This window comes from Eptatretus burgeri, chromosome 5 (assembly GCF_056783735.1).
Source record: "Eptatretus burgeri isolate ZD-2024b chromosome 5, Ebu_testis_v1, whole genome shotgun sequence".
NCBI classification, from domain to species: domain Eukaryota; kingdom Metazoa; phylum Chordata; class Myxini; order Myxiniformes; family Myxinidae; genus Eptatretus; species Eptatretus burgeri.
In genome coordinates, this window is record NC_140965.1 from 60,580,076 (window position 1) to 60,591,586 (window position 11,511).

Below are 11,511 nucleotides of genomic sequence, written 5' to 3' on the forward strand. Positions count from 1 at the left end.
TTGTGATGATTTGTAATTACTCAACCCGGCAGGTTTGAGTGCTGGGCAAGCTCTGAGGACGTGTCAGAAATGTTTCGAAGATTTTGATTTAAATTTATAAACGTGATTTGGAATGGTTTAAAATTGATTTGATGATGTTTAGCACGTGGGGCGATTCACAGATAATTGATGATTCCCTCGGATGGACGTTGAAATAGGCATATTGTTTTATTTGTCTGCGAATGTTGAGGTTGCCTGAACTTGTGCTGGGATGGCAAATGGCAAACAACCCATTCTAACTCTTTGATCGATTCAGTCAAGGTAAATTCATGATTTAATTGGATTGACGCTGAAGATTTAATTTTTGATTGATGGATTTTAATAAAAAATATTTTATTGTCTAGACCAAAAAGTTGTTTAAGAAAGATTGGATGTTTATTAATCTGACGTTTAAGATGCCTCCCCCAAAACTGAGATAAAGTTTAGGGTGGGTCCAGCTACAAGTGTGGATGGAGTGTTTGAGCTGCAATTTAAATGATATTCGCCTGATGACAAATTTGACAAATGATTTGAGATTTTTTGTTAATCTGTTAATTGAGGATAAGGAAAAGTTACTGAGAATTAAATCAAGATAATAAAAATGGCAGTTGCTCTGGAACTATTTGTGAATGAAACTGTAAATTGTTTAGCAGATGTGAATGTTAAAATGGTAACTGTGCAAAATCGATGTGGATTCGGTTCTTGAAGAAATAGATTACTTTCATATCTATCTATAATTCCAGCAGTGTGTGTGTGTGTGTGTGTGTGTGTGTGTGTGTGTGTGTGTGTGTGTGTGTGTGTGTGTGTGTGTGTGTGTGTGTGTGTGTGTCTGTCTGCGACTGCCGTTTCTCGACGACCACCGGTCCGATCTGATTGAAACTTGCCAGGAATATTGCCGGGGCCCCGCAGATGTGCATTTTCGAGGTTTGATATCAATCGGACAAGCGGTTCCCAAGTTACGGCCATTTTACTGCTTTTTCAGTGTTGAAAAGGTGTATATATGGCAGCTGAAGGTGTCGTTCCACCTTCTCACCTTATCATGCCAATTTTTTCCCAAATTATGAATAGCCGGACGATCACCGGTCCGATCGGATTGAAACTTGCCAGCAATATTGCTGGGTCCCGCTGATGTGCCTTTTCAAGGTTTGATATTAATCGGACAAGCGGTTCCCAAGTTACGGCCATTTATCTGTTGACCAATGACAAGACACGGTGCTATGACGTCACGAATGACGTCACAATTAATGTTTATTTATTTATTTATTATTATTTTTATTTTGCACGATCGACGGTCCGATCTGATTGAAACTTGCCAGGAATATTGCTGGGGACCCGCGGATGTGCCTTTTCGAGGTTTGATATTAATCGGACGAGCAGTTCCCAAGTTACGGCCATTTATCTGTCGACTAATATCTGCGAGAGCGCGGGATGGTAGAGGGGGGATGAGAGTGGGGGCGAGAGAGGGGGAGAGAGGAAGGGTGAGACGAGGGGGGATAGAGGGGTGGGCAAGAGAGGAGGAGGAGAGAAGTGGCGAGAGAGGGGCGAGAGAGGGGCGAGAGAGGGGGGTGAGAGTGGGGCGGCGAGAGAGGGGGACGGGAGAGGGGGATGAGAGTGGGGGCGAGAGAGGAGGGGGAGAGAGGAAGTGGGAGACTAGGGGGATAGAGAGGGGGCAAGAGAGGGGGAGAGACAGGGGGCGAGAGAGAAGGGCGAGAGAGAGGGCAAGAGAGGAGGGGAAGAGAGGAGGTGGGAGAGAGGAGGGGCGAGACTAGGGGTGAGAGAAGGGGGAGATAGAGGGGGAATAGAGGAGGGGTGAGACTAGGGGTGAGAGAAGGGGGAGAGAGGGGGAGAGAGGGGAGAGGGAGGGGAGAGGGAGGGGTGAGAGAGGGGGAGAGAGAGGGGCAAGAGGGGGTGAGAGAGAGGGGCATCACAATTCAAGAGAGGAGGGGGCGAGAGAGGGGGGTGAGAGTGGGGGCGAGAGAGAGGGGCGAGAGAGGAGGGGGGAGAGAGGAGGGACGAGAGGAGGGGGAGCGAGGAGGGGCGAGAGAGAAGGGGCGTCACAATTATTCTTCATTTGATATGATGTCACAATTAACGCTGGGGACCTGAATATGTTTCCCAGGTGTTTCCCAAGTTATGGCCATTTATGATACGGTTGGTCCGGTCTAATTGAAATAATGCCCCAATCCAGTCATCGTTTACGCACCTACGGGCCCGCCCCTACGGGCCCGTACTAGTTTTGGGATAAATGATGGAATATTTTTGTGAAAAGAATTATTGATCGCAAATTGGAACCCTGATAAAGACTTTGCCTTTATATGGAAATAGCTAATGAGATGAATGTTTTGAATAATCGATGTTAACTTTGATTTTTTTTGTTTCGGAGTGTTGAACGCAGTTAAACCATACAATGTACGATTTCATCTAAATGAAGCTTGGAAAGAACTTCCACCGAAAGATTGGACGATGAGAGAACCCAGATTTTGGTGATTGGGCATTCAACACGTGATCATGATACTGTACCCCTTCCTGAAGAGATAAGATGGAGCAATGTGGGAAAAAGAAAGAAAAAAACCCACTGAGGAGAATGTTGAGCAAGGTCTTAATGTCGGCGTTGTGTGGTGCCTGCGTGGAGGAATGTTCTCAGCCACACTCTCGATTGCTGCTCTGCAAATGCATCGTGCACTTGCTGTGGTTGCTTCAATGTACGACAGGCCTGGAGTTCCACACTGCGAGTCGTTTACAACATGTGTTCAATGGTGTGGGTGGGGGCTTGTGCTGCAAAGCGACTGCATCGAACGTGCACAGCTCGCTTGGTGAAATCAGGCCTGATTGCACGGACTGCTGCTGCGAGGCCCCAGGCTCTGTTGGGCTGGATCTCTGTTCACCTCTCGAGTCCTTTTTGTCTCCTTCAACCCAGTGTCAGGCCCAAGCTCGTACTTACCAACATCTAATTTCTCCTCAGCTCAAGGAGTACTTCGATTGTGTTTATATGAGCACTCGCTGCCATTGTTGATTGAACTTGAGTAATTGAAATCTTTTCTCCTTCAGGAACGGGACATGGTAATCATGTGTAAGAAAATTATTCAAATTTCCTTTAAAAAAACAACGGGGGAGTGTGGAGGAAAAATTTATATTAATGTATTCTAAATTGTAACAAATGGGGTTTTAGAAATGTAAGTTTTATGTTATAAGTTGAATTGGCTGTCATTTTTGGCCAAGAGCCTTTTGCCCTAAATGTTGATAAATGTCTTGGTCTGGAGCGGTGTGACCTGGGCTGATAACAGTGAACCTTTGCCTCGAAATATACGTAGTGGCTTCTCGCCTAGAGGACACGTATGCAGTCTGGGTTGGTACCACTCTCCCATGAAAGTATAAAATGCTTTGAAATGTAAAATTGTTGGAGTGCAAGCACGTGAGGATGTATAGCATCTCAGTGGCTTGTACTCCTTGTGACTGACCAATACCAAGTTAGAATAAAACTCTCTGATGTAATGTGGAAGTGAATTGAATCTGGTTGGTTTAACTGTTAACTTAAAGTAGGAATAAATAAAAATAGAACTAAATAATATTGCAACAAATGGGGATTCTCAAGTTCATTGTGTGCAGTGTACGAGGGTGAGAAGTGTATGATGGACAATTAGAAAAGAAATTGTTTCACAAAGAAAGGACTTGAGTGGACATTGGTTTTCAGTGTCAATGGGGTTTTATGCAGGATTTTATAACCAAATCGGACAAACATTAAACTCTGCCTGAGGTTAAATAGGATTCCACAATCAACCAGGAAGAATCCTTCAACGATCACAACGGGGTGGGTGAAAAAATCCACAACAGGGTTGCTGAGTGATGCACGACAGTATGACTTTAGACCTGATTGAAGGTCAATGTCAAGGTCACCGATGCTGTAAACTTGTGAAATCATCCATTGTCAAAATATCATCCACCATTTATGACTCAGAAATGCGGTTTGATTTTCTGAGGTCCGGTTTCTATCCTTTTGAAGACACATTGATCATAAATGTTCCAAATCAACCATTTTCAAAATCTATCTCCAGATAACTCAGAAATGTGGTTTGATTTCTGAGGTTTTCTATCCTTTTTACTCCCAGACTTTCATCTGTACGTTGAACCAAAAGACAAGACGACATCAAAGCCATCCTAAGCCGTTCAGATATCCACATCTACAGATGACCGTCACCCCCAATCGGGGGTAATCTTTTATTTTGAACACATTGTCGAGGCTCGTATGAGAGCTAACACACAATGCACAACGGTGGGGGGGGGGGTGCCCGTGCCTTTTCCTCGGTGCCCGTGCTGGCTCTCGACACCCCTGGGATACAACCCAAAATCCTTGAGTAGCTTTCACCCTTAAATTGTAATTGGAGGGGGGGGTAGGAGACAAGAGGTTTATGTACACATTTCATGTACAAATATACGTATATACATATACATGTGTATGTATGTATATACATATATATATATATATATATATATATATATATATATATATATATATATATATATATATATATATATATATATATATATATATGTTGTTCGTCTTTCGGCTGCTCCCGTTAGGGGTCGCCACAGCGGATCATCCGTTATGATCCGCATACTGATTTGGCACAGGTTTTACGCCAGATGCCCTTCCTGACGCAACCCTGGTCGCCTCTTATGACACAGGGATAAGGATTGGGTTTCGCCATGATTCCGGGCTGCCCTGCACTCTCCTCGTGCGGCCCAGCGCAGAGCTCCCGTCCTCAAGCGATCCTCCAACCCAATCCTCCGAGTAGCCGGATTACAGGCGCACGCCACTACGCCCGGTAATATATATATATATATATATATATATATATATATATATATATATATATATATATATATATATATATATATATATATATATATATATATATATATATATATATATATATATATATATATATATAATGGCATTAGGTTAATATAGTCAGTGTGATCCAATTTTTTTTTAAAGGCTGAGCAAATCAGAAATATATTTGCACCAAGCACGATTCTGTAAATTTTGAACCAAGAGAAAAGAATGAACTTTACTTCCGGTGATGTTTCATTCATCATACTATGCTCAAGCCTAAATATTCCTTGAAGAAATACTTTGAAAATACCAATTTTATTACAGCACGTGCACTGTATACAATTGCACCGAGTTTGAAATGTCCCTGGTGTCCCCCCCCCCACGTGCCTCAAGTGAGCCAATGACGGCCGTCCGGTAAATGGCAGTGCGTAGCCAAGACGGAAATAGCGACAATTGATGGAAATACCCGAGTAATTCAATGGAAATTTGTGAAACTAACGTGTTATATATGTGAAAACCATTGAATTTATTGCTTGACGGAAAAATAACCAAGAAACGCTCCCCTCTCATGTACGAACGAACGAAAGACGTCATTTCCGCCCACCATGGCATTTCGCGCCGAACGCTGAAAGCTAAGTTCTTCTTATGCCATCATTCTCTTTAATATTAGCCATAAACAAGTGTTTTGTCATGCATTAGTCATTGAAATTTACTTACAATTATGGCAGATATTGGTGGCAAAGTGATAAGTGGTTCTTTCAATAACATTAGTGTACTCATTCGCTTCACCACATGCACTGTATTGAAGGATTTCACTTGTTTTTATTGCAGTCAGTGTGACAAAAAAAAAACATGCCATGCACCATTTAAATACCATTACAACATAAGGAGCTTAGATATTGTGACTGATTGGCTTTATCGAATGTTACTGAATATGTCGTATACATCTAGATTTTACTTTATAGAAGTGCTTCGTGTGATTGCTGTGTGAAATAATAGTAAATCTTTGTCTTGGCTGTGTCATCTTTTGTCTGAAACTTATAAGCGTCCAGAAAAAAAGGTAATTCAATGGAAACAACCTCTAATTATATGGTTGTTCCAAAAAGACCTGGAAAACTTTGGTTGTTAATATATTTAGAAGCACATGCGGCACAATGATACGCTTTAGTTTATGTGATACAGAAACCCATGAACTTTTGTGCAAACTATCAATGCACTTCAATGTGAGCTCCATTTGTGAAGTACAGGACAAGTCAGTACACGAGTTCTTGCCATGTTCGGCTCAGTATGTTTGCGTCCACCAGTGCGCATGCAGCTGTGATCCGAGAACGAAAATCCTGCAGGTTTGTCACCTTGGTGTTGTGGAGAACATCTTTGACAAACCCCCACAGAAAAAAATCAAGGGGGGGTATGTCTGGTGATCGTGGGGGCCCGGCGGTTGGTCCATGTAGGCCAATCCAGCAACCTGGATTTTTCATTCTTTTTCATTCAGGATGGCTTAAACGATTAAGGCCCAATGAGGGGGAGTGCCATCCTGTTGAAAAATGATATCGGGTTGCTGCTCTTCAATCTGTGGGAAGGCAAATCCTTCCAATATGGTCGTATGAATTGTTGAGGTCACTGTATCCTCCGCAAAGCAAAACGGACCCACCAAATGGTCATGGAGGAGGCCACACCACATGTTGACCTTTGGACTATCGCGTATGTGTTCAATTACCACGTGTGGGTTTTTGGAGCCCCAAATTCTCACAATGTGCCGGTTGGCATTACCCAATACATATAAGAAAGCTTCGGATGTGAACATGACCTTTTTCATGTAATCTTCGTCATAATCTGTGCGACTGAGCATTTCCAAGGCAAACGCCTTGCATTTGGGTCCGTTATTTGGTTTGACTTCCTGTACAATCTTCTCCTTATCGGCATAATCCTTCAGTCCTTTATGCAAAATCCTCTGTACAGTGGTGATTGGTCATTCCAGTTCCCTGGATGCATGTCAAGTTGACTTTTTGGAACTTTGTTGAAATGATTCACACTCGTTCAATGGCTGCTGCACTTGTGCTTGGACTACTGGTACTTTTATGATTCTGACAATTTCCAGTGTACTTAAACCTCCTGCACCACGCTCTGATATTGGTCCACCTTGGTTGATTTCTTCCATACCTTGTACGGAAATTATGCTGAATTTGCATGTCAAATCTCATCACCGAACCATTCGATGCACTGAGCTTTCTCCTTTGGAGTCGCTGTTTTATTTACATTAAACCACCAGACGTGAAAATATATACTTTTTGAGTTTCTATTTCATCCAAATAAAGGGTATCATTGTGTCATTTGAGGTGCTAAACATATTAACAAACAAAGTTGTCCAGGTCTTTTTTTTTTTTGTATACCTTGGTCGAGGCTCGTATGAGAGCTAACACACAACTCACAGCAAGGAGGCATGAGACAAGAGGGGCGGGAGTGGAAGGGACAAAACAGTGGGGAACAGACACATTAGGTGAACTGTGGAAGGGAGAGGGATGGGGATGGGACGGGGAACATGGCGAAGAGAAGATGGACATTACAGGGACTTTCAGGAAGGAAAGCAGGGGAATTGAAGGAAGTGGGCTTGGGTAGATTATCGGGTGTAGAAAAGTTCGAGGAATTGGATGGGGGAAGATAAGAGGTGGTGGTGAACAGCTGTTTTGAAAGCCTGGAGGGAAGAATGGGAAAGAATAGAGTGAGGAAGTTTATTCCAAAGGCGGGAAAAAAAGAGGAATGAAAGAGTGAAGATGAGCAGTGATTCGTGATTTTGGTAGTTTTACCAGAAGGGGGTTGTTGGCGGACCTTGAGCGCCCTGTGGAAATGTGGTGGGGACAAATCGCAGAGAGAGCAGGGGGGCAAGGCTGGAGAGGAGTCGGTAGAAGACAGAAAGACCACCGACCAACCTGCGGTGATTGAGTGAGAGGCCCAAAGACTCAGCTTCATTGCGGGAGATGCCGATGATCCTAAATGCCCTGGTTTCGACAGCGTGAAGCCAAGAAAGGTGGGTGGCAGGAGCACCAGCCTAGAGGGGAGAGCAGTACTCCATCAGGCTACTGACAAAAGCTTTGTAAGTGGTCAGGAGCTCAAGAGGGCCAAGGAAGGACTTTGCACGACGGAGGATTCCCATTCGGCAACTGGCTTTTGAGGCGAGGTTGGAAATGTGACTTTCCCAGGAAAGGTCATGGCAGATAGTGAGACCCAGAAGCTTGAAAGAAAAGACTTCTTCCAGAGGATTGTTGAGAAAGTGGATGGGGGGTTTTCTAAACAGTCCTTTTGAAGAGACATAGTGAGAGTGTGAGATTTGTCTGGATTGAAAGACATGTTCCACGTGTTGGACCAGTTTGTGATTTTATCCAGATCTGCAGTGAGCGAAGAAGCTGCTGCTTGCCGGTCTGAGGGATGACAGATGGTACGGCAGAGGGTGGAGTCGTCGGCAAAGAGAAATAGAGGATTTTCCAGAGAGTCCAAGAGATCATTGATGAAAACCAGAAAAAGAACAGGGCCCAGAACGCTACCTTGAGGAACTTCAGCCTGCACAGGAAGAGGGGATGAAAGAACTCCATTTAGGGCCACACGTTGACTGCGACAGGAGAGGAAGTCTGCGAGCCGTGAGTGGAGATGGCCTTGAATACCATGGGAAGAGAGTTTGGTGAGTAGTTCAGGGTGCCAGACTGTGTCAAAAGCACGTGATATGTCCAGGGATACGGCTCGGATTTCCTGTCTGGCATTGAGGACCTCCATCCATTGATGGGAGAGCAGAAGCAGCATATCCAGGGTAGAGTGACCTTGTCTGAAACCAAATTGATGATTGGAAATCAAGCCATTGGAGAAGAGGAAGGATTTCATGTCTGAAGCGATGATGGATTCCATAACCTTGCTGATGATTGGGAGTAGGCTGATTGGTCTGTAGTTACAGGGATCTGTTTTTGCACCTTTTTTATGCAGGGCAGTGATGTTAGCAGATTTCCAAGCAGATGGCAGATGATCTTGGGCAAATGAGAGGGTGAATAGAACAGAGAGAGGGTGAGCAAGAGCAGAAGAGCAGGCTTTGAGGACACGTGGGCTGATGCCGTCTGGACCGGTTGCAGAATCTGACTCGAGGTTTGAAAGCAAGCTCTCCACCTTGTCAGGAGAAAAGGATACAGAGTCCAGCGACAGTTGGGTGCGACTGGGTAAAGTGGGTAGAGATAGTGATGGGTTTAGGACACAAGAGTTCGCTGCAAACACAGAGTTTAGACATTCAGCTTTATCACGTGTGGAATCAGCAGTGCGGCCATTTGAGGTAAGGGAGGGGATGGAGGGGGAACATACACCAGAAACAGATTTGATTAAACGCCCCCAGGATTTTGAGGAGGGAGAGAGGTTTGAGAGTTCAGACTTGAGATGAGAAATATGTTGTTTTCTGGCTCTCCTGAGGGTAGATACACACTTGTTCCGAGCTTTGTGGAAAGAACTGAGATTGCCCTCAGTTGGGTTTGCTTTTCATGAGGCAAAGGCAAGTTGTTTCAGGACAACTGCCTCGCCACAAGCTTCAGTAAACCAAGGGCGGGAGGAAGGGTAAGACAACTGAAGACGAGAGGGGATAAATCTGTGCATGAGGAAGAGCAAGTTTCTTTGAAAGAATTCCCAGGATGAGTTGATGTTTGAGAAAGTAGTGATAGGAGACCAGTCTGTAAGTTTGATGGCTGCTCGGAGACCCTGCCAGTCGGCTTGAGTGAAATGCCAGACTCGACGGCGGTGAGGTGGTTCTCTGATAACAGCCAGAGAGATGTCCACTTTAACAAGGACGTGATCAGAAGAACCAATTGGAGCGAAGGAAGAGCAGCAGATATTGTCAGGGAAATTTGTCAAAATCAGATCCAGAAGAGATGGAGTACCATTGGTTGAGATCCGGGTCGGGAAGTTGACCGATTGAGTCAGTCCCAATGAGTCGCAGAAAGCTTTTGCTGAGGTGCCATGGCAGGTGAGAGAGGTACCCACACCTAGCCAACTGGCGTGATGACAATTGAAGTCACCACATAAGAGGAAGAGAGAGTTTGGATGAGAAGATAGAAGATGGTCCATGTTTTCGGATAGTGTGGTGTAGATTGAGTCATCACTGTTCGGTGGACGGTACAGTACACATATAAACATGAGGTGGGAGTGCAGGGGAAGCCGAAGCCAGAGGTATTCCTGGGAGTGTGGGGGAGTGAGAGCAGTGCATGGAGAGTGAGGAATAGAGTCTTTGATGAAGAGAGCAACACCTCCACCAGGACGAGGCTCAGGTCTGTCATACCATAAGAGGGAGTAACCAGGGAGAGATACTTGGGAGTCAGACACGTCTTGGGAGAGGAAAGTTTATGTTAGGCAGATAATGTCTGGTTTGTCAGTGGCAACCTGTATGGAAAGATCTGAAAGGTTTGAGCGAAGGCCCTGGATATTTGAGGTCCACACTTTTAATGAAGAGGTAGGGGAGGAGGCTTTGGGTGCAGGAGGTGGAGGGGGGGGGGTAAGGAGGGTTGATGAAAGAGTGTGGGGTATTGCAGAATAGCGAGGGGAGGGGGCCGAATGAGGAGGAGAAAAGACTCTGTGGTGCTGGGGGAGAGGGGGACAAGAGACAAGGAAGAAGGCAGTTAAGGATTTGAGGAGGTGGAGTGAAGAGATGGAGGTGAGAGGGCAGTGGAGGGAGGCAGGTTGGTGGATGAGAGGGAGCGTAACTTGGAGAAGGAAGAGTGAGGGGGGTGAAAGGTGGGAGAAAGGTGAGGGGGAATTTTTGAGAGAGGTGAGAGGGAGGCTTGGAGGGAGAAGAGTGGGATGGTTGCTTTGAGAGTGAGAGTGAGGGGTGAGGGGGGTGAGTTGGCACTGAAGTTGGAAAAAAAGAATGGTTGATGGAAAGCGAGCATCCATGGCAAACTGTGGTTTTTAAAAGTTTTAGGTCAGAGATGCGATTTAACACAATTCTTGATGGATGCAATGAAGGCGAATTCAGAGAATGGAGAGAAGAAGCGCTGTAATAGTTGGATTTTTTAGGCAAGAAATGAAGGAGAGGTCGAAATGAGAGCAGTCTGTTAAAATAGCAGAAGAGTAGTGCATTGTGAAGCAGTAAAGTGTACCACATGTGTGAGAGAGGAAGATGAAGCATTATAAGATCGTTTTTGTTGTTAATATTAATGTATGAGAGAGTTCAACAGATTAGGTCATGGAAGTGTAGAAAAAAAATTGAGGAAGAAGACGAGAAGGAAGTTAAGAGGAAGAAGAAGAAGCAGAATTGAGAGAAGGTGAGCGTGTTGTTGTTGCTGTTGGGTATATATATATATATATATATATATATATATATATATATATATTTTTTTTTTTTGAGATAAAAAAGAGATTAGTTGGGAGAATGGGGGATGTTTGGAAAGTGGGGAGGATGAAAATTGAAGGTAATGGGGAGGATAGAAATTGAAGGTAATGGGGAGAAAAAATAAAAATAAAAAAACGATCGAACACCGAGTGGAACCGGTAGGCCTCAAGCCTAGGCCTAGGCCTCAAACACCAGGTAAGAACGTCGACAAAAATACTCACAAAATAGCACGATTTTTGAAACAAAACCGAACTAGGAACACACAGTAACATGTAGGTGAGAAAATTAAACAGTTAAAAGGGGACAAATA

At 44.4% G+C, this 11,511-nt stretch overlaps 1 pseudogene; it reads right to left on the reverse strand.

Annotated features, from left to right (window-relative positions):
- Positions 1-4,704: 4,704 nt before the first annotated feature.
- LOC147026521 (signal recognition particle RNA) lies at positions 4,705-4,843 on the reverse strand (annotated as a pseudogene).
- Between the last annotated feature and the right edge of the window lie 6,668 nt (positions 4,844-11,511).